Raw genomic sequence first — 20,871 nt, 5'->3', positions numbered from 1 at the left:
AAATTACAAGATGTTCAAAAAGGCAGGAAAGTATGACTCATACATCAGGAAAAAAGCAGGAAATAGAAACTGCCTGTGAGAGTGATGAGATATTAGAATTAGAGCAGAAAACCTCAAAGCAGCCATTACAAAATGTTCAAAGAACTAAAGAAAATCAGGATTAGAGAAATAAAATATGATGACAGTGTCACATCAAATGATGAATATCAGTAAAGTGAAGTTATTAAAAAACATGGCAATTCTAGAGTTAAAAAGTATGCTAGAGTAATCTTCCCCTTATCTGCGATTTGTTTTCTGTGGTTTCAGTTACCTGTAACCAACCATGTTCTGCAGGCAGAGGATATGCTTTCTGACATATCAAAAGAATGTCAGTAGTAGGGTAATGGTACATCACAGTGTCTGTGTCATTCACCTCGCTTCATCTCACCACCGGCATTTTGTCATCTCACATCATCATAAGAAGAAGGGGGTGTGTACAGTAAAATAAGATATTTTTAGAGAGAGAAAGAGCACATTCACAGAACATTTATTATAGTATATAGTTGTAATTGTTCTATTTCATTATTAATTATTGTTGGTAATTTCCTACTGTGCCTAACTTATAAGTTGGACTCTACTGTAGGCATGTATGTATAGGAGAAAACAGAGTATGTATGGCATTTGGTACTATCTGTGGCGTCAGGCATCCACTGTGGGGTCGGAGTATATCCCCTGTCAATAAGGGATAACATAGCTGAAATGAAAAATACAATGAAGGAGCTCAAGAGTAGATTTGAATGGCAAAAGAAGGAATGAGCAAACTTGAAGGTAAACGGATAGAGATAATCCAATGATGCATAATCTGAGAACAGATGAAGAATGAAGAAATGTGACCAGAACCTCAGGAATATGTGGGACACATTAAAGATAACAACATTTAAGTAATGGTGTTACCAGGAGGAAAGAAGAGAGGCAGAAAAACTATTTGAAGAAATATGCTTATAAATAAATTTGAAAACTTTCCTAATTTATTCATAAGCATTTATCTACACATCCAAGAACTAAAAGATTCTATGTAGAATAAATGGAAAGTATCCAAGGGAACTCGAATAAGATTAGCAGCCAACTTCTTTTTTTTTTTTTTTTAGAGCGGAGAGCCCGATGTGGTGCTTGATCCCAGGACTCTGGGATCATGACCTGAGCCGAAGCAGAGGCTTTAACCCACTGAGCCACCCAGGCGCCCCAGCAGCCAACTTCTTAACCAGAACCAGTGAAGGCCAGAAGGTAGTGGGATGGTATGTTCAAAGTGCTAGAAGAAAAAAAGGTGTTGATCAAGAAACTTATATCCGGAAAAACAGTCTTTAAATAAATGAAGGCAAAGTACATTTCCAGGTAAGCAAACACTGAGACACTCTATTGCTAGCAGACACACCTTATAAGAAATGACAAAGGAAGTTCTTTAGGTTGAAAGCAGGGAGCCCCAAAGAGTAATCTAAATTCACACGAAAAAAAACCCTGTTCATTTATAAATAGACATTCTCTCATTTATTCATTCAGCAATATTTACTGTGTACCTATACTAATCTAGGTATATGGTGTGTGCGGTGTCAGGGATAGCACAGTGAGCAAAAGAGAAGTTTTGATCTTATGGACTTTATATTCTAGACAATAAAAAATAAAATAGTAAAGGAGTATATGATAGAATCCAGAAAAGGATAAGTTTGTAAACAAAGAAGCAGTCATATGTAAGGACCTGGACAGCAGAGGTGAGTAGGGGTGCAGACTGCATTATCAAGTAGGCAGTCTGGGAAAAGTCTCATTCATAAAATAAAGTATCAACAAAGACTTAGAAGTATTTGGGAGTATAAGGGATATCTGGGGGAAGAATATTGCCCCAGGTAGAGGTAAGAGCTACAGCCAAGGTCCTGAAGTAGGGACAACAACGAATGTTTGAGGAACAGTAAACGGTACGGTTGGAATAAATGACCAAGGGGGATAGAAGTAGGAGAGTAGATCAAAACGGTAACTAGGGGACAAATCACAAAGGCTTTGTGACTTTGATAACTCTTGATGACTTTGTGACTTTCACACTGAATGAGGACTGGAGCTATTTCAGGGTTTTGAGCCAAAGATTGAAACGATCTAGCATAATTTTTTTAAAGTTTATTTTTTATTTTCAGCATAACAGTATTCATTATTTTTGCACCACACCCAGTGCTCCATGCAATCCGTGCCCTCTATAATACCCACCACCTTGTACCGTGACCTCCCACCCCCCGCCCCTTCAAAACCCTCAGATTGTTTTTCAGAGTCCATAGTCTCTCATGGTTCACCTAAATTTTTAAGAAAGCTTTCTGACTGCCTTCATGAGAATAGGCTATATATGTCTCAGTCCATTAGGAGGCTATTGAGCCTCAGTACTTTTGGGGGTGTGGTGGTAACTGATTGGATCTGAGTATATTTTAAAAGTAGATTCTACTTTGCTGTGCAGAAGCTTTTGATTTTGATGAAGTCCCAAAAGTTTATTTTCACTTCTGTTTCCTTTGCCTTTGGAGACATATTTTGAAAGAAGTTGCTGTGGCTGATAACGAAGAGATTACTACCTATGTCCTCCTCTAGGATTCTGATGGATTCCTGTCTCACGTTGAGGTCTTTTAACCATTTTGAGTTTATCTTTGTGTATGGTGTAAGAGAATGGTTGAGTTTCATTCTACATATAGCTCTCCAGTTTTCCCAGCACCATTTATTGAAGAGACTGTCTTTTTTCCACTGTATATTTTTTCCTGTTATGTCGAAGATTAATTGACCATAGAGTTAAGGGTCCATATCTGGGCTCTCTACTCTGTTCCACTGGTCTATGTGTCTGTTTTTATGCCAGTACCATGCTCTCTTGGTGATCACAGCTTTGTAATAAAGCTTGAAATCAGGTAACGTGATGCCTCCAGTTTTATTTTTGTTTTTCAACATTTCCTTAGCAATTTGGGGTCTCTTCTGATTCCATACAAATTTTTGGATTATTTGCTCCAGCCCTTTGAAGAATACTGGTGGAATTTTGATCGGAATGGCATTCAAAGTATAGATTGCTCTAGGCAGTATAGACATTTTAACAATGTTTATTCTTCCGATCCAAGAGCATGGAATGGTCTTCCATATTTTTGTGTCTTCTTCAATTTCTTTCATGAGTGTTCTGTAGTTCCTCAAGTACAGATCCTTTACCTCTTTGGTTAGGTTTATTCCCAGGTATCTTATGGTTCTTGCTGCTATAGTAAATGGAATTGATTCTCTAATTTCCCTTTCTGTATTTTCATTGTTAGTGTATAAGAAAGCCACTGATTTCTGCACATTGACTTTGTATCCTGCCACATTACTGAATTGCTGTGTGAGTTCTAGTAGTTTGGGGGTGGAATCTTTTGGGTTTTCCATATAAAGAATCATGTCAACTGAGAATAGAGAAAGTTTGACTTCTTCATTCCCAATTTGGATACCGTTAATTTCTCTTTGTTGTCTGATTGCTGTTGCTAGGACTTCTTATACTATGTTGAACAAGAGTGGTGAGAGTGGGCATCCTTGTCTCGTTCCTGATCTCAACGGAAAGGACGCAAGCTTTTTCCCATTGAGGATGATATTTGCTGTGGGTCTTTCATAGATAGATTTGATGAGATTCAGGAATGTTCCCTCTATCGCTATACTTTGAAGCGTTTTAATCAGGAACGGATGCTGGATTTTATCAAATGCTTTTTCTGCATCAATTGAGAGGACCATGAGGTTCTTCTCTCTTCTCATATTAATTTGTTTTATCATATTGATTGATTTGTGAATGTTGAACCATCCTTGTAGCCCAGGGATGAATCCCACCTGATCATGGTGGATAATCTTTTTAATGTGCTGTTGGATCCTGTTTGCTAGGATCTTGTTGAGAATCTTAGCATCCATATTCATTAGTGTTATTGGTCTGAAGTTCTCCTTTCTGGTAGGGTCTTTGCCTGGTTTTGGAATCAGGGTAATGCTGACTTTATAGAAAGCATCTGGAAGTTTTCCTTCTGCTTCAATTTTTTGAAACAGCTTCAGAATAGGTGTTATTTCTTCTTTGAAAGTTTGGTAGGATTCCCCAGGGGATCTGTCAGGTCCTGGGCTCTTGTTTTTTGGGAGGTTTTTGATCACCGCTTCAATCTTGTTACTAGATATTGGTCTATTCAGGTTGTCAATTTATTCCTGGTTCAATTTTGGTAGTTTATTGTTTCCAGGAATGCATCCATTTCATCTAGGTTGTTTAGCTTATTGGCATATAACTGTTGGTAATAACTTCTGATGATTGTTTCTACTTTCTTGGTGTTTGTTGCGATATCTCCCTTTCATTAATAATTTTTTGAATTTGGGCTTTCTCTCTTTTCTTTTGGATTAGTGTGGACAATGGTTTATTGATCTTATTGATTCTTTCAAAAAACCAGCTTCTAGTTTCATTGATACGTTCTACTGTATCTCTGGTTTCTACCTCATTGATCTCTGCTCTAATCTTGATGATTTCCCTTCTGATGTGTGGAGTTGGTTTGATTTGTTGTTGATTCTCCAGTTCTTTAAGGTGTAGAGACAGCTTCTGTGTTCTGGATTTTCCTATTTTTTTGAGGGAGGCTTGGATGGCTATGTATTTCCCCCTTAGGACCGCCTTTGCTGTATCCCATAGGTTTTGGGCTGAAGTGTCTTCATTCTCATTGGTTTCCATGAATTGTTTCAGTTCTTCTTTGATCTCCTGGTTGATCCAAGCATTCTTAAGCAAGGTGGTCTTTAGCTTCCAGGTGCTTGAGTTCCTTCGGAACTTTTCCTTGTGATTGAGCTCCAGTTTCAAAGCATTGTGATCTGAGAATATGCAGGGAATAATCTCAGTCTTTTGGTATTGGTTGAGTCCTGATTTGTGACCCAGTATGTGGTCTATTCTGAAGAAGGTTCCATGTGCACTTGAGAAGAATGAGTATTCTGTTGTTTTAGGGAGGAATGTTTTGTATATATCTATGAGCTCCATCGGGTCCAATGTGTCATTCAATGCTCTTGTTTTTTTATTGATTTTCTGCTTCGATGATCTGTCTATTTCTGAGAGAGGCGTGTTAAGATCTCCTACGATTAGTGTATTCATATCAATATGACTCTTTATCTTGATTAACAGTTTTCTTAAGTAATTGGCTGCTCCCATATTGGGAGCATAGATATTTACACTTGTTAGATCATCTTGGTGGATAGTCCCTTTAAGGATTATGTAGTGTCCTTCTGTAGCTCTGACTACAGGCTTTAGTTTAAAGTCTAATTTACCTATATGAGGATCGCTACCCCAGCCTTCTTTTGAGGCCCATTGGCATGAAAGATGCTTCTCTATCCATTCACTTTCAGTCTGGGTGTATGTTTAGGTTCAAATGTGTCTCTTGTAGACAACATATGGATGGGTCCTGTCGTTTTATCCAATCTGCAACCCTGTCCCCTTTTTTTGGGCGCATTTAGGCCATTCACATTGAGAGTGATTATTAATAGATATCTTTTTATTGGCATTGAGTTACCTTTGAAGTCTTTCTTTCTGTAGACTGTCTCTGTATTTCTGTTCAATGCTATTCTTAAGATTTTTCCTCTTTTATAGAACCCCCCTTAATATTTCCTGCAGTGTCAGCTTGGTGGTTGCATAGTGTTTTAAGCCTTGCCGGTCTTGGAAACTCTTTATCTCTCCATCCATTTTGAATGTCAGTCTTGCTGGATAAAGTATTTTTGGCTGCACGTTCTTCTCATTTAGTGTCCTGAATATATCTTGCCAGCCTTTTCTGGCTTGCCAGGTCCCCCTGTGGACAGGTGTGACGTTATTCTGATGGGCTTCCCCCTGTAAGTAAGGAGCCTCTTTGCCCTGGCTGCTTTCAAGGGATTATACCTACAATTATAATTCCTCAATTTGACTATCAGGTTTCGTGATGTTTTTTTTGAATGTATAATCTTGGGTGGAGACCGTTCAGCCTCTAGTACATGAACGCTGGTTCCATTCGTGAGACTGGGAAAATTTTAATGAAGGACTTGTTCCACTATATCTTCTAGACTTCTTTCTTTCTCCTCCCCTTCAGGGATTCCAATAATTCTGATGTTGGAATGTTTCATGGCATCATTTATTTTCCTGAATCTGTTTTCGTGGTTTCTAAGCTGTTTGTTCCAGGCTTCCTCCTGATCTTTTCTCTCTATTTGTTTGTCTTCCAGATCACTAATTCTATCTTCTGTCTCAGTTACCCTAGCTTTGAGAGAGTTTAGATTAGATTGGAACTTGTTGAGAGCATTGTGAACCTCCTCCCTGGTAGCTTTAAGCTCCGCCCTAACATTGTGAACACCCTGTTTGGTCGCTTTCAGTTTGGCCCTAATCAATTCCATTTGGTCATCCATGGCTTTCTCTAACCTAGCTATTGCTGGGATAATTGTTAGCCTGAATTATCTTTCCGACATATTGTCTATGTTGATAGCTGTTAGCTCTGTTGCAGAAGGTCCATCCTCTGTATTTTTCCTCTGTTGGGCATTCCTCCTCCTAGTCATTTTGGTGGGAGATGACTGAACAGATGTAGCTAGATGTATGAACTTGGAGCAGTCAAGGTGCACCCTGGAACACTTCTGAGCAATCAGGATTCCCCACCCAAATGAGAGACAAAAGAAAAAAAAAAAGAAAAGAAAAAAAAAAAAGAGAGAGAGAGAGACAGGAAAGAAAGGGAAGATGAAAGAGAAGTTTTAGCCCAGATGGGCCCCAAGGTAAGATTTATGAAGTAGACAAACAAAAAGACTGATACAAATTTATGACAAGAGAAAAAAAAAATATATGCAAATAAAGGAAGAACCTCGTCAAAAAGAACCCCAAGTGTAAGATTTATATGCTATAGGACAAACACAAAAACACAGAAACACTGGTGGAAGAAGAAGATGGGAGAGTTCTTATAACTTCTCAGTGTATGTGAGAAAGGTTGTTTTGATTCTTCCTGGATGTATCTTGATATCTTTGTTAAAGGACTCAACTTTCCTAAGATAAAGGGGATTAAAAATTGGTTTACCTATAGGGATAGTATTGATTGGGGAAAGGGGATTACTTTGAAGTTTAACTCTATATGAATATTAGAGGATAAATATAAAAAGGAATAAACTAGACTAAATTAAACTAAAATTTTAAAAAAGGAATTCAAAAAATAAAAATGCAAAAGAAAAGCATAGGTGTATGTATCAAAAAGTTCAGGTTAGAAGGTTATTATGGAATTTGATGTACTGTACATCTCGCTGTGATGGTAAATAGGTTAAAAAAATTACCTATGTGTAAAAAAAAAAAAAAAAAAAGAACCAGAATAGTGGGAACGAGTGAACAATAAATGTTTCCTATGAAGTAGTGGTTGTTCTTTTGTAGTCCTTTTTTTTTTTTTCCTCTTTTTTTTTTTTTTTTTTTCCTTTCTTGGTTTGTTTTCTGGGGGAGGGCCTGCCACATGCACATGGGTTGTCAGTCAATGATATTTCCTGAGTTAAGTCCTCCCGCCCCCTCAAGGGGGTGGGCTCTGAGAAAACTTTGTTTTTTCAGGCTTTTTGTTCTCTGGCGGTTTTTATGTTCGTTCACTTTTTTTTCTCTCACCATGACCGCTTTTGATGGTTTTTGTAGTTTTAGAGGAAAACAAACTGCACCGTGATCTCCCTCTCAGAGAGAAGCCTCAGTCTGGGTGCAGAGCCTAAATAAGTTCCCCCTTGGCCACTGGCAGAGCAGGTTCCAAGTTGAAGACCCGGGGATGCGGGATCTTTAGCTTGTACCCAAAGCCAAGGCAGTGGCGGCTGTCTGGGAGCTCCTGACCGCCAGTGAGGTTCCAAACAGCGATCACACACTGAGATTTTCCCGCTGTCCCAGACTGGGAGTGCCTGGTCTTGCTGGGTCTAAGAGTGCCCGGCTTGCGCGCACCTCTTTCAGGGGCGGCTATGGATTGCACGTGGGTCTCAGGCACTGAGAACGGGGCACAGGTCTGAAAGCACCAGGCTAGGCTTTTGCGCACCTCTGTCAGGGGAGAGTTTGGGGTGCCCGGTTTAGGCTCTGAAACAATGGCTCGGGTCAAAGAGTGCCGGCTGGGCCTTTGTAACTCTCTCAGGGGAGCATGAGGGATGTGCATGCGTATCTCAGGCGTTGTAGTAGGGTTCGCGCGTTCTGCCTACCGGTGTGGCTCCCATCCCCTCACAGGAGCTAGAACCCACGCATTCTCAGGCAAGCTGGCGGCTTAGTGACAAGACCTGGTTTCTCCGCCGCACTCTCTCTGCCTCAGCGCCGGGGAGGCTGTCCTGGGACCTGGGACTTAAGCCCCTGTCCCTAGCCGCCCCAATTCCCAAATTTCCCCCTGTGATCCTTTGCTCTTTTGGAGTGCTTTCAATCAGTCTCCAAATTAATGCTGGTCCCCAGGCGCAGGGCATTCTCGCTCGTATTGGGGTATTACTTTCCTACTGGTCGCCTCTGGTGGCTCCCTCCCCCTTTTGTTTATCTTCAGATATCAGTCTGTGGTTCCCACTCCGCTTTACCTGCCCACTGGCATCTTCTGCCCCTGTAGAGATCCAAACATGTATAATTCTGATCTCAGGCTGATTTCATGGGTGAATGGAGTTCTTTGGTAGGTAATCAGCTCACTTTGGGGTACAGGCTGAAAAGGCGCCTCCTCCTACTTCCCCGCCATCTTGTCCCTGAGATGGTGTTCTTAAGTACACATGCAAGCTGGCACTCCTTAACTCTCAAACCTACTTAAGCCTAGTAATTTATTCCCTCACCTTAACTTACCTTTCCCTTAGGGGTGCCTGGGTGGCTCCGTCTAAGGAGCATCCACCTCCTGATTTCAGCTCAGGTCATGATCCCAGAGTCCAGAGATCGAGCCCCACCTTGGGCTCCCTGCTCCAAGGGAAGCCTGCTTCTTCCTCTCCCACCCCCCGTGCTTGTGTTCCCTCTCTGGCTCTCTCTCTCTCTCTGTTCAAAAATAAATAAAATCTTAAAAAAATATAGCTCACGTCTTATTCATGTGTTTCGATCTTGCCTTAGAATCCATCACTCTTGTGATGCCTGGGTGGCTCAGTTGATTAAGCATCTATTTTTGACTTGGGTCATGGTCCCAGGGTCCAGGGATCTAGTCCCAGGTTAGGCCCCTTGCTTAGTGGGGAACCTGCTTCTCTCTCTGCATGCTGCTTCCCTGCTTGTGTTCTCTCTCTCTGGCAAATAAAATCTTAAAAAAAAAAAAAGAAACTAAAAAGTATCTGTCACTCTCCAGCCCCATTACTATAGGCCTTGTGACTCCTTTTTTCCCATTACACTTGGGCTGTCTTGCTTAACTTACTTTGGAAGTCCCTTAAATCAAGTGATGTGGTGACCTCAAATTTCTGTGTTTCCATGTTCCCACTTTCAGTGACTCTGAGAGACTTAATCCACTGAATGTGTGAATTTTACCTCTACTGACCTTAGAACTCTGGCCACTTCTAATCCAGGGACCTACACCTGGGTCCAGGTCTTCTACTCTTGATGATCCTGTGATTGTCATCCCTACTGACTCTTGCTCCCTATTCCATAGTTTCTGAAATCCACCCCCCTCACCCTCCATGACCCCAACTTGCTGACAGTGTAATCTCTTTATCCTGACTCCACCTTTACTGTCTGTACTGCTATCACAGAAAACCTCACTCCTACACGGTCATCTTTTCTCTATCCCAATTTACTTCTCGCCAGTTTATTTGGCGTCTCTTGAGCACAGTCTCTGAATCTCATTGAATAATCACACTGCTTCAATGCCTGTGGAATTTATCAAAGATCTTTTTATTTGTACACAATAATATTGGCTTGAAATTCAAAGTTAATATATGATATATATTACTTAGTGAAAGGCCTTTTTGGATTCATTAAACAAATACAAAAAGCATTCAACAAATGTTAATTGAACATTGCAATTTTTGAGCACACAGTGATGTGAGAGAGACAGGTACTATGCAGGGATTCTGTTTCCATCACTATTTGAACTTTATACTAGCAGGTCCTTCCAACTTTTTTTTTTTTTTTTGAGATTAAGATTTTATTTACTTGAAAGATAGCGAATGAAAGCATGAGCATGGGAAGGGCAGAGGGAGAGGGTGAAGCAGACACTCCGCAGCAGGGAGCATACAGGGTTCCATGTCAGGACCCTGGGATCAGAACCAAAGCCAAAGGATGATGCCCCATCAAATGAGCCACTGAGGTGCCCTGAGGTCTTTACAGCTCTTACAGAGACTTTCCCAGAGAACAAAAGGAAAACTGTGCTGTTCAAGAATATCTGTTTCCTTTAAATTTTCCTGTTCCAGGATTTCTTCTGGAGACATAGATCATTTTACCTGAAACTGAGAGTATTCTTGAAACCCTTTGGAGAAACAAAGACAATAGAGTCATTACTCTTCTCTCCTAACTCTGAAGATTCTAGTCTTTACTGTGGTTTCATGTACTGTTTGTTTTCACTGGCTATGGAAGGGTATCCTGTGTCTATAAACGCAAGCCAATGGATGCCCATATGTCCGACATAAATTTTCTTCTTTGTATCAGGATTCCTTTAGGTCATCAGCTTTGAGAACATCATGTAAGCCATGTTTTAGAAGGTGTAGGTTTGCAGAATGTCACTTTCTTTCCCTGCTCTGGTCCTTGGTTTGCTTCAGAGTGCTCTTCGTTTTTATTTTTATTCTGATCATGACTCTATGGCTTAAATAATGTGAGAAGTTACAAAGGTGTCTGATCTGGAGATAAGTATTTCCTTACATTTGAATATTTTAAAACATTTTCTTTTCTTTTTCTTTAATTTATTTTTTATTTTCAGCATAACAGGCGAAGGACAAACAGCCATTTGTCTCCAAGTTTCTCAGAGACCTTGTCAAAAATAGCTGCTCCCACTTTAGAGGCATATATGAAGCATCCCCATCCATCAGCTCAATAGGAATACCCGATATCATTAGATCTGCAGCAATCTGGGGAAGGGAGAGAAAAAGCATATCTTTTGTGGAAACAGTTCTTCCAGAGTTTAATACATCTGGCTTATTTCTCTGAGAATCTGCTCAATTCCCAAGGTGCAGTCACTAATCTCTGCAGAAATAGCTTCTATGTCATTTTGCCACTGTTTCAGGGAGGGGTTTTCTGGTACCTTTTGTTTTTCTGTTTGTACCTGGGAGCACAAAGCCTTTTTCTTTTCATTCAGTTTTTCCAAGTAACCGACTGTCAGGTTGTCAAAAAACACACCCAGCCACTGTAAGAAGTAGAGGTTGTTATGAATTTCTGAACATTTTTGGATAATTTCAAGGACAAAATGCATGAACTCACTGGGAAGAAAGGCTTTGTTCAATTGTTGACTCCGTATTCTTTGTTTATCTGCCTTGATTTCACTCTTGTGTTGTTCAATACTCTGATTTCCCTTTTCCCTCAGATGATAGACTTCTTTATCCCTCTTATATCAAAGACACCACAGTCATCTCTGAAGAGGTAGTAATTTTTCCTTCATCTGAGATACTGGCATGTCTCCTAGTAGGGCCGTGAGAACCTTTGACTTATCTTTGGTTTCCTTGCAGTCACTCTGGTCTTCATCAATAAGAAATCCTTGCTTGTGTGCAATCTGGGCACAGTCCTCTAAGCTAAAAGCAGTGTGAGAGAGCTCTGGCAAATCTCTGATTGTAGTTTTGAGCTCCTCTGTTAATTCTGCCTCATTTCGATTCCTGATGCCAATTCTCACTCTTTGGCCAGAAGTATTGACCATGGTTTTAGCTTTGTTATCAAGCAAACAGATCAAAGTTTTTGATAGCTGACACAGGTCACGGACAAGTTTTCGGTTTTCTGTATTGTCATCAGAAATTGCCATGAGCACCACAACGATGGAAGAGATCTCCTGCAGGAAGGTAAGCTGCTTCTCATGGTCCTTAGCATCTCCATGAAGATTGGTGAAGGTCAAACATTTGTCAAAGCTGTCCTCATCTTCTCCCACAGGACAATACCAATTCTCACCCTCCATCAAGAGACAGTCTTTGCTGCTCCCCCTGCAATGCTGATGGAAAAAGATACTTACGTTTACTGAGTAGACAGTTCATGATCTGAGATTTGGAAGCAGAGAAGCCCTTTCCAACTTTAATAAAGGACACAATGGGAGTTGGGACACGATACATCTGCTGATTGTTGTAATTGTTCTTCTCTTTTGATGATTTACTTGCTTGCTGCCAGCTTCTCCTAATTTGGCTGAGAGACCAGAGAGAGTATTCAATCTGAGAATTACAGGGATTAGGTACAAGCAGTGGGAGGGCAAACCAACAAATGGCAAGTTTGGACAGAATATATTGTCTGGCATAATCATCTGTACAGTGAAGAATTGCCATCTGAATATCCATAGGGTGAATGTGGGACCTGGGATGAGTGTCTGAAGGGTTAGTGGGACTATCACTCTCTTCAAATATGTCTTCATATGGATCAAAAGCCTCATTTTTCGATTTGAGGCACTTGGATGGACTTGCTTCTCTGTGTTTCCATCATCTTTGAAGACCAGGTATCTCAGCCCATAATCCAGCGTTAGTAGCTTCTGCAGGAAGTAGAAGGGAAGCTCCTTCTCAGAGCAGGACTGGGTGTTGTACACAGAAGTCTTGTGGATCAGGTGGAAGGTAGCTCTGCTCATCCTTTTTGGGTAGTAGTGTTCTAGATGCTGGAGTAATTCTAAGAAGGCTTCATTTTTTATGGCCTCCAATTTGTTGCTTTCACTATCATGTGGTTCATGAAGTGGTTCCTTTTCAGGGAAGATATTTTGCAAAAGTTTTCTCACATCATCTATTTGCAATGAAGACATGGTGGCTTCATAATTCCCATCAATGAACAATCTCAAGTCTTTCTCTAGGTTTCCCAATCATGATGTGCTCCAGGTTTGGTGAGGACATGTTCAACCTCTTTAGACAAGGATTGTCCCATGTGCTGTCTTAGAAGTGTCAAGCATTGTGTTTTATCCTTTAGAGAAAGGCTGTAACTCCAACAGTGGCTGTCAGACCTGTGAGCAGCAGGAATGCCTGAGCCCTCTAGCTGCAAATATTTTTGAGATTCTGGTATTTATTATGGGCAGTTTGCATTTCCTGCAGCAGGAAGTTCAGCTCCTCACATCCCAGAAGATACTGAAAAGTATTGTTTACCATGTGATAACCTGCACCCTCTGCAACAGAAAGTATCAAGAACTGTACATCTGCCTGCTTTGTTTCTTGCAGGTAATTCAAGAAGCATCATAGAGACTGGATCACCTCATAAGTGGCCTTTCTTTGTGCTTCTTCCACTATTTCTGGGGTCTCATCTTTGGCCTTTTCTTCCATGAAGTCATTTTTGGCTTCTATCAAGATTTTAATTAATTCAGAAAATTCAGAGATGTTGACGTGCTTCTGCTCCAGCTCTGATGAGGAGATCCACTGCCTGATGGATTGAGCCTGAGGGAAGTTTGTCACACTATAATTGTGAAGATCCAAAAAGCTGCACAACTGAGATTTAATAAATTCTGTTTTATAACTGGAAGGTATTTTGCAAAAGTTGACAGTGTTTACCAGAAAATTCTGTAGGTCCCCATCTGTGAGGCATATGTTAATCCACGTGTTAAAAGATTTTGATTTTTGATTCAACATTTGCATGAAATTTATTAATTTTTTAAGCTGCTCTTCAGGATCAGATACCTCCCAGGATTTCACATCCTCTAGGAAAACCCTAGCCCCCTTCACAATACTTAGTAATTCCTCTCCACTCTGGATCTGGGTAGTCAGGCCAGTCAGAGCAGTTTAGCATTCTATCAGGATGTCAGCTACCTGAAATGGATTCTTAGAATCACTTCTGTGGCTGGAGAGGTTGATGTCCCAAATGCGCACCAGTTGAATTCCCCGGTCAGCGACACACCAGGTTTGATTACTGGCAACTAGGCCAGCTTTCCCCTGGAAAAGGACATTTGCTTCCAGTGGGCCACTTGTCTGGGCCACAGATAACTGGATTTGTGTTTGGAGACTTTGGAAGTTTGTGCTCTGAGAGTTCATTTTTGAATGAAAGTCTGTCACATCCACACCTGCAGCAATTTGCATTCCAAAGCCACTGTAGCTGTCCCTGATATAATTATCTGGGGCCTCTGCTGACTGCTGTTTCACTTCTGCCAGTTGCTCACTTTGGAAACCCTCTGAAATGGCTTTCCACCAGTAGATTCCTCCCAGGTGCAGAGGGCCCTGATTAGCATGAGAACCAAACCTATTGAAGAAGGCCTCTGTCCTGGACTTCAGTAAGAGGAGTCTGTCTGGGCCTGTACACTGACCCAGGAGGTCTTCAATGCATTTTAATTCCTGCAGAGCAGCCTTGGATAACTGGAGCTGATCAATGCGAAAGTGGCAGGAAGCCAGTGGCATATAGCTGAACTTGGTTGAGCAAAAATAAGTGTGCTCAGCATGTGATTGTTGGTTTTTCTTAGATTCTGAATGTTTGCTATCATCTACATAAGCTTCCAGGCTAAGTCCCCAACCTTCACCTTTGGCTGCAGTAGTTGCACTGAAGCCTAGCTTCTCTATAGTCTGGGTGAACATGGCTTCTGCTTGAGCAGATGTAAACTCCTTTGTTTCCATCCGTGTGCTCTGCTCAGGGCCAAAGAGTGAGAACTCCTTTGGGACACTGATTAGCTCCTCGCTCATCTCTATCAAACCTCTTTGGTCGCTGGTTTTGTAAATTCCCTGCAGGGCCAACCCTCCAGATGTCCATCTCACCAGATCTCTATATGGGAGATTTTGCCTGTGAGACAGTATCCCCTCCATGAGGTTGAGTTGTTTCTGAATGTTTTCCATGACTTCTTTTAAGGACTTTTGTGGAGGTGGCCAGTATTGTTCAGGGATCTCCATTGCCTGCCTCAGCTCTGCCTCTCTTTTCCTCACTGCTTCATCCTGTTGCTGCCTCCCTTCTGACAGCAAGTCTCTTAGCTCCTGCAGTGCCTGCTCTGCCTGCTTCTGCATTTTCCTTCTCATTTACAGCTGAGACTCCTGTGACTCTGAAAGACTTTTTGGGTGTGACAGTTTAAGAAGCACCTCCGGGGCTCTTTCCTCCCAGGAATGTCATGCTTGGGATTTGAGGTTCTGGAGGTCTTTTTCTTCTATGTGTTGTAAGACCTGGGCACAGGTCACACCCAGTTGTTCCTGCAGCTTGGGCAACCAGTACTCAAGTGCCAGTCCTACTTCTGTTAGCATCTCTTGGAGATTATGCCTTCTTTTGCTTCTGAGCAGGGGCTCATCGGGGGTGGACTTTGCCATGGCCATGGATGTGGAAGAAAAGTTACTCAGTTAGCCTGTGTGATGCCGTAAGGAAGGATCAGCCATATGGCCAGAAGGGTGAGTGTACTAAAGATGCAAATCTACGAGGCCTTTTCATTTCTTCCTTGTGTTGTTCTAATAAATATATTCTGTTCACACTGCTTCTTAATTTTATTTTTGAGGACCCACCATACTGTTTACCAGAGTGGCTACACCAGTTTGCATTCCCAGTATGAGTGCTAGAGGGTTCCCCTTACTCCACATCCTCACCAATATTTGTTGTTTCTTTGTTGTTGATTTTAGCCATTATGGCAAATGTGATGTGCTATCTCATTGTACTTTTGATTTGCACTTCCCTGATGATGAGCAATGTTGATCTTCTTTTCTTGTTCCTGTTCACCATTTGGATATCTTCTCTGTAAAATTTCCATTTTTGTCTTCTACCTGTTTTAAAATTTGGTTATTCATCTTTTAAAAGACTTGATTTTTTAAAAAAAGTAATCTCTATTCCTAGCATGTGGCTCAAACTTACAACCCTGAGATTCAGAGTTGCTTGCTCTACCAAATGAGTCAGCCAGGCACTCTTAAATTTGATTATTCATTCTTTGAGTTTGTAAGTTATCTCTCTCTCTCTTTTTTTTAAAGATTTTATTTATTTATTTCACAGAGAGAGATCACAAGTAGGCAGAGAGGCAGGCAGAGAGAGAGGGGGAAACAGGCTCCTTGCCCAGCAGAGAGCGCAATGCGGGGCTCAATCCCAGGATCCTGGGATCATAACCTGAGCGGAAGGCAGAGGCTTTAACCCACTGAGCCACCCAGGTGCCCACGTTCTCTCTCTTTTTATAAGATTTTGTTTATTTATTCATGAGAGACAGAGAGAGTCACAGAGACAGAGGGAAAAGCAGGCTCCCTGTGGCTCAGGTCATGTTCGCGGGATCCTGGGATTGAGTCTTGCATCAGGCTCCTTGCTCAGTGGGAAGACTGTTTCTCCCTCTGCATGTTCTGCCTGCTGTTCCCCCTGCTTGTGCTCTCTCTCTCTCTTTCTATCTCTCTCTCTGACAAATAAATAAAATCTTTAAAAAAATGCTAAGAGTAGACATCATTGTCTTGTTCCTAATCTTAGGAGAAAAAGCTTTCAGCTTTTCACGATTTAATATGTTAGTTGTAGTTTGTTATATATGGCATTTATTGTGTTTTTGAGGTATGTTCTATCTATACCCAGTTTATTGAGAATTTTTATCTACTATGAATGTTGAATTCTATCAGGTGCTTTTTCTGTATCTATTGAGATGATCATGTGTTTTATTTATTTTGTTAATGTGGAGTAATCACAATGATTGATTTGTGTGTATGGAACCATCCTTGTATTCTTGAAATAAATTTCACTTGACTGTGTTGAATTTCTTTAATGTATTGCTGTACTATGTGTGCTAATACTGTTAAGGATTTTTACATCCATGCCCCATCAGGGATACTGGTCTGTAATTTCCTCCCTCCCTTTCTTCCCTCTCTTCCTCCTCCTCTCTACATTCTTTTTCTTTCTTCCTTTCCTTTCCACCCACCCCTTCCTTCCCTCCTTCCTTCCTTCCCTAATGCCTTTGCTCTTGGTATCAAAGTCATGCTGGTCTCAGAGAATGAATTTGTTAGCATTTCTTTCTCTTTTATTTTCTGGAATAGTCTGAAAAGGATAGGTATTAACTCTTCTTTATATGCTTGGTATTCACCCGTGAAACCATGTGGTCCTGGACTTTAGTTTGCTCTGATTTTATTACTTAATAATTCAATTTTGTTACTAGTAATTGGTCTGTTCATATTATCTATTTCTTCTTGATTCAGTCTTGGAAGGTTGAATTATGCATTTTTCCTAGATTGTCTAATTTGTTGGCATATACTTTTTCATGGTAATCTCTTATATTTTGTATTTCTGTGGTGTTAGAAGTAATTTTTAATTGTATTTTCTGATGTAATTTCTTTCTTTTTTTTTTTTTAAAGATTTTATTTATTTATTTGTCAGAGAGAGAGTGAGTGAGAGCGAGCACAGGTAGACAGAGTGGAAGGAAGAGTCAGAGGGAGAAGCAGGCTCCCTGTGGAGCAAGGAGCCCGATGTGGGACTCGATCCCAGGACGCTGGGATCATGACCTGAGCCGAAGGCAGCTGCTTAACCAACTGAGCCACCCAGGCGTCCCTCTGATGTAATTTCTGATTGTATTTATTCAAGTTCTCTTTTTTTCTTGATTTGTCAGGCTGAAGTTTTATACATTTTGTTGTCCTTTTCAAAAAATCAGCTCTTAGTCTCATTGATCGTTTCTAAATTTTTTTAACCTCTCATTTATTTCTTCTTATATCCTCTCCAATCTTTGTTATTTCCTTCCTTCTACTAAATTTGGACTTTGTTTTTCTTTTTTTGGTTCCTCTATGTATAAGGTTAGATGAGTTTTTTCTCATTTCTTGAAGTGGGCCTTTATTGCTATAAACTTTCCTCCTAGAACTGCTTTAGCTGCCTCCCAAAGATTTTAAATGATAGTTTTAATTTTAATTTGTCTCCAGCTGGTTTAAAAATTTCCTCTTTGATTTCTTCATTGACCCCTTGATGGTTTAGTAGCATGTTATTTCGCCTCCACTTGTTTATGTTACCTTCTTTTTTTTTTTTTTCCTTGTAATTGATTTTAAGTTTCATACCATCGTGGTCAGAGTAAATGCTTGATATGATTTTAATTTTAAATTTATTGAGACTTGTTTTGTGGTTTGTCTTGTGATGTATTTGGAGAACATTCCATGTGCACTTCAAAAGAATGTGCATTATGCTGTTTTTGGGTGAATTGTTTTATATATATGTGTTAAGTCCATCTGGACTAAGGTGCTGTTCAAGGCCACTTCTTTATTGATTTTCTCTCTAATGATCCCCTTTAATGTATGTGGGGGTGTTAAAGACCCTACTATTATTTATTGTAAATTTCTCCTTTATGTTCATCAAAGTTTGCCTTATATATTTGGGTGCTCCTGTGTTGGGTATATAGAGATTTGCAGTTGTTGTATCTCTTCGTTGGATTAATCCTTTCATATGTAATTACCTTTTTTTCTCATATTACAATTTGTTTTAAAATATTTTTCTGAGTTAAGTTTATTTACTTTTCTTTCAAGTCCAGGGGATATCTTTATGACCATTATCTTGAACTCTTTTTTTTTCCCTAAGAGTTTATTTATTTGAGAGAGAGAAAGAGGGGGAGCACCAACAGGGGAGCAGCAGAAAAAGACGGAGAAGCAGGCTCCCCGCTGAGCAGGGAGCCAGATGTGGGGCTTGATCCCAGGACCCTGGTATCATGACCTGAGCTGAAGGCAGATGCTTAACTGACTGAGCTACCCAGGCACTTTTAGCTCTTTATCAGACATATCACTTATCTCTGTTTCATTTAGCTCTCTTTCTGTGGTTTGTCTTATTCTTTTATTTAGGACATAGTCCTCTGTCTCCTCTTTTCATCTAACTCTCTGTGTTTGTTTCTATGTATTAAGTAGGCCAGTTATATCTCCTGGTCTTAAAAATATTAGCCTTATGTAGAAGGCATCCTATAGGGTCCAGTAGTTGAACCCCCCTTGGTCACCAATACCAGGTGCTCCAGGGCTATCCCCTGTGGGGACTGCTTGTATGTTCTTGTCTGGTTGAGCTGCAACTGCTGGAGGTGCATTGGTGGGCAGGGATTGCTTCCTGTGTAGAAATCTGTGAAGCCTTGTTGCTTCACAGTGCATGTGCACTGGGTGGCAGGGTTTGCCTTCTGGTGGTAGGGCTCGCCCTTAGCCTGGCTTTGGAATGAGCTGCTATGACAACTGCTGGGTAGCATTTGGAGGAGAGCTGGTCCCAGCTCAGGCTGTCCACCAGGTGTGATAGCATGGGAGGTGTTTTGAAGGGGCCCCTGTGAAGCAGGTGGGTTGTATAGGGTGGATCCGTAGGGGAGCATTAGTGTGTAGTGCTAGCAAGGTAGATGAGAGGTGTCAGAACTGGCTGCTGAAAGCTTCCCACTATCTAGGCTTGGCAAGAGCAAAAAGTGTCATCTATCAGTACTTTTGTTCCCAGAGAAAGCTCTTGCAGATCCTTTCTTTTAAGATCAGGCCCTTAAAATTAGTCAAATCTCCTTTATGTATACCCCAGGTGTTTTCCACATTGCTGCTTCTTTCCTGTGTTTTAGGTTGAATTATTCAGTGTGCTGGGTCTTTAAAGTCAGAGACTTGGTTTCCCCTCTGGCTCTCCTGGAGTTAAGACCTGATGATTTCCTAGAGTTAAGCCCCACTGACTTTCAAAATCAGTTGTTATGGGGATGCATCTTTCCAGTGAAGGTCTCCAGGGCTGGGGTACCCAGTGTGAGAATTGATCACCTTGCTGCTCCATTCTTAGGATATCTTTCCTGTTTGCAGGTAGTCCCTCTAGGGGTTTGGTTCCTGATCACATCTCTATCCCTCGTTTTGTTTTTGATGTGGTCTTCTTTCTATACCTAGCTGTGGAATATCTCTTATGCCAGTCTTCAGGTCATTTTCAGAGTGAGTTGCAATACTATAGTTGTTGCCTTGGTGTTTCTATAGGAGGAGGTGAACTCAGAATTCTATTTGCCCATCTTTTCTATCTTCTTTCCCTAATTATAATCTTAAGGTGTGTGCCACAGATATAACCAAACTTCCTTTTCAATTGCTTTACAATGAATTCTCATCAGATCTTTAAGCATAGGCACTCGAAAGTCTTTTGTTTTTGCACTCTAATGCTTTGCAAAATTGCTCCTGTAAAAGTGCTTCATCTTCAAAGAGACTAATGGAAAGGACTCTAACAAGTACCGGTCTCTGGAACCTTTCAGATCATACCACTGAACTTGGTGAGAATCTGTAGAACTCTAGTGGAGAAACTAATGGTTTATGAAACTACTAACAAAAAGATGAAGATCAGTAAGAATTAATTACATGGAACTGAATGAACTGATGAGGATTGTTATAATTTTTATGGTTTCTTTCTTTTTTTTTTTTGAAATGTTGGTTCTTTGTGTTTTGTTTTTCCAGGTTTAAGGGAACGTTTTTCTCTTTTCATCAATAATTTGGTGAAATACTTATCTTTTTCTGCCTTCCTGATACCTTCAGTATGTAGAAGGTTTTGTATACTCTTAAATATTCTCATTTCATGGCAATACAGTTATGCATAAATTCAGTACATATCTGTTTTCCACAAACTGATGGTTATCAGAGGGGAAGGTGATGGGGGATGTTGAAATAGGTGATGGGGATTAAAGAATACCCTTACCATGATGAGCACTGAGTAATGTACACAATTGTTGCATCACTGTATTGCACAGCTGAAAATAATATACCACTGTATGTAAACTACACTGGAATTAAAATTTAAAACTTAATAAAAAAAACTATTCTCCTTGTAACAGGACAAAATGGGAAACATTGGTAATATTACCAAGGCTTTGATTGGAATTTCATATTTGAGAGTGATGTAATCCTCAGATATGTAATAGACCCCGGTATGACCACACAGATCTAAGGAACTAAGGCTGACTTTATGGAGCTGATAAAAATTGGCCTAGTACCTTGTTTACAGGCTTCCAGCAGCATTATGAGGTG

At 40.6% G+C, this 20,871-nt stretch overlaps 1 pseudogene; it reads right to left on the bottom strand.

Annotated features, from left to right (window-relative positions):
* Positions 1-10,807: 10,807 nt before the first annotated feature.
* On the bottom strand, positions 10,808-15,273 carry LOC132012485 (interferon-induced very large GTPase 1-like; annotated as a pseudogene).
* Positions 15,274-20,871: the final 5,598 nt, after the last annotated feature.

Source organism: Mustela nigripes, chromosome 1, assembly GCF_022355385.1.
Source record: "Mustela nigripes isolate SB6536 chromosome 1, MUSNIG.SB6536, whole genome shotgun sequence".
NCBI classification, from domain to species: domain Eukaryota; kingdom Metazoa; phylum Chordata; class Mammalia; order Carnivora; family Mustelidae; genus Mustela; species Mustela nigripes.
Note: the sequence above shows the minus strand (reverse complement) of the source record. Positions and strands in the feature narration are given on the sequence as shown.